This window comes from Silene latifolia, unplaced genomic scaffold (assembly GCF_048544455.1).
Source record: "Silene latifolia isolate original U9 population unplaced genomic scaffold, ASM4854445v1 scaffold_528, whole genome shotgun sequence".
Lineage (NCBI taxonomy): Eukaryota > Viridiplantae > Streptophyta > Magnoliopsida > Caryophyllales > Caryophyllaceae > Silene > Silene latifolia.
In genome coordinates this window covers 20,677-24,122 of record NW_027413439.1, presented here as the reverse complement: position 1 = coordinate 24,122, position 3,446 = coordinate 20,677, and positions in this window count along the sequence as shown.

Genomic DNA, 3,446 nt, shown 5'->3' with positions numbered 1-3,446 from the left:
GAGCACAGTCAATTAATCTGGAAGGAAACTAAAAGGCGTTTTAAAAACGAAGAGGAGTCGTTGATATCCAATAAGCGGTTACCCGGGAAGATGGGGAAAAAATGATGCTGAAGAATGCAAACGCATACATTCCGCCCGCAGGACTCTAACTAACGGCACGTGCAAGCCTCGTGAATATATATTTAGAGGATACTACCGAGGAAAAGAATAAAGACGACAAACGAAATAACAAAATAAAAAGGAAACACATAAATGCAAACAAATATGGTCAAAGTATGGTTGAAATATGTTGTGAAAACCAAAAAAAAAAAGCTTAAAGTTTGTGGTAGAGTAGAATGCATAAGAATTTGAGAATTCTCAAAGCAATTGAAACAATGAATTATCTAAAACGGATTAAACAAAGAGAAAAATGCACAAAGTCGTAAACTTGTGATATTGGAGAATGCAGATTCACTTGTGACCGAAGTTTAGTATGAACAATTGATGGGGAAAGAGGAAGTAAATACCAAAAGCAATAAGATGACAATTGCAAAAAAAATGCAAGAAATACTTTAATCATAACACCATATTCATTTTGGTAATTCAATACCAATTTTTTTGTGTTTTCAACTAGAGGGGAGCTTGTGTAAACCAGAACCCTTAACCCGCCATAACCAAAACCTGGATAAAGTTTGTTGTGTCACCGGCAGAATAAAACTGAGTCTCGTGTCTCTGATCAATTATATTCCGAACAAACAGAAAAAACCTAGCTAATCGGCTTAAGCTAATCACAATACGACCCGTGTTTATTTTAGGAGATATGGCCTTAGTATCAACAAAGGCATCGAGCCCTATTACAAAAAAAAAAAGCAACTTCGTGTACCTGACTACAAAAGGTTGCAAATTTACGTGCTAAATTAGGGCTTATCAAGAAGCACACCCATTCTTATCCAAGTGGGTATGTATAGAATGGTAGGAGAAACAAACATGATCTAGCTCTAGATACATTTATGTACTCTCTTCGTCTAAAAAATAACGCAACGACTAACATGTTATTCATCTAGCTCTGGAGCATACATAGATGAATAGCCGATGTTGGCTATTCAATACAAAGCGCATAACCAAAACTAACTAAACCCATTAAAGTGGAACCCTAACCAAGCCGTGAACTTAACATTGACGGCCGAACCAAAAGCTTCCCACACATATCACCAAAACAATAGAAAACACAGCTAAAGAAATTAACATACCAATTAAACATCTAGCACGAAAACCAAATCTCGCCACACCTATAATTTGGAACCCTTGACACAAAGAAGGATCGGTTTATCCAATTCTTAAAAGAGCAAACTATAACGGCGTATATGGGCTCATGAAAAACTTAAGGAGTACTAACAAACCCATCACTAAGACAACTACCAAACCATCAAATCTCAACAAAGGGCCAACAAATAGATCCCATTAAAATCCCAAAGAAAAACTCGGCCACAAATAATAAGCATTCCCCACATCATAAAGTAAAAGAAGCATTAAAGAAACACAAAATCCCAGATACCCCAATTCAATCTAAAAAAAAGAGACCCCAAACAAACACCAATGACTCGGTCAACCTGGAAAACAACAAAACTCACCATAACCAAAGTACGGATCCACTCCAATAAATCCCTATAATCACCAACTAACACCGCAATCATATTCACTAACACAAATGTACAATTTTAAAGGTAAAAAGCGTCAAACCAACCTTGGGTGGTGCACTTCACATCTGCATTGCCTAGCTCATTCTGAGCTTCTTCCTATAGTTTTTAAGCCGCAACATACAAAGAAGGAAGTCGAGAAACTTCCCGAGTCCGATGAAACACCTAAATATTAACCATAAATACTTTAATCATAACACAATATGCTATCCACGTTGTATATTTAGAAACCATGAGGTAGGTAATTAATGCAAAAAGAGAGAAAGTCAGATATTTAGAATATCACTACAAATCCTAAATAAGCTTGTGAGGCATAGGAAAAAAAACATATAAAACCTACAAAATCAAAGATCCATCACTAAAACTGGGCTGCCAAATATGTTATTCACAAACTTTCCCGAGTTCAAATTCACGCATAGTTATTTAAGTGCGTGATAAGGAACTAACGCCAACAATAGAGAACATAACATATTCAAACGTCCATTGATTTGGTCATGAACCCTCAATTAGCAAATTGTAATAAACCTTGCTCATGATGTATCACTTAACTCCACAAATCGAATAATATCTTCCAAAACACGTATCCAAATGGATCACGAATAGAATAAATTCATGACTCAGTATATTATAATATAGCAATATTACTTCAATGTCACAAAAGACTATCAACCTATCGGCTATAGCCAGTTAACATGTTAATGTGTTTATAAAATAAGGATGTTGTCCACGAATGAAAAGAATCATTCGCTAATTGCTCCAAAGCGAAACATTTTAATGGCTCATTTTGCTCTCCATCTAATACCAAAGCCAGTATGATATAATAAGGTTTTTTCTCTGTGAACCACAACGACATTACAATCTAAGGCAAGGGGATCTGAACCACACCATATTATTCATAATAACACCGCCTTAACTGCTAGATGAGTTAGAGTGACGAGGGAATGGGCGGATGAGGACTGAGGAGGATACTTGCGTAATGTTGTTAAAGTTGTCGCTGTGAGTGAGTAAGGCAGGAATGGACGATAAATGTGTATTCAGTTCGCTACCTCTTGAAAGAAATAAAAGTAATTCCAATCCCAGGAGCATCCCCATGACGCCATATCGAGGAGCTAAGAATCCATGGTTCTAAAGATCAACATAATAAACAATAATGAGGGTAAATGGTGATAAAGAATACGTATCTAATGAAACAAACAACAAGCTAAAAAAACCCCAACCCATGCTAACCTTCTAAAACAAATGAAAGCAATTCCAATACCAGGAGCATCTCCGAGGTGCCATACCAAGAAGCTAGGAAACCCTGGATCAAAAGGTCAATATAATAAACAATAATGAGGGTAAACGGTGACGACAATTACGTGTATAACCGAACAAACAACAAGCTAAATAAAACCACAACCCACGCTAACCTTTTACAAGAAATGAAAGCAATTCCAATCTCATGAGCACCCCTAAGGTGCCATACCGAGAGAGCTATGAATCTCTGGATTTAAACATCAACATAATAAACAACAATGACAACAAACGGTGACGAAAATACGTATTTAACCAAACAAACAACAAGCTAAATAAAACCACAACCCACGCTAACCTTTTAAAATAAATGAAAGCAATTACAACCCCAGGAGCATCCCAAGGTGCCATACTGAATAGCTAAAAAAATTTGCATTTAAATATCAACATAATAAACAACAATGACGACAAACGGTGACGGAAATACGTACTTAACCGAACAAACGACCAAGCTAAATAAAACCATAATGCACGCTA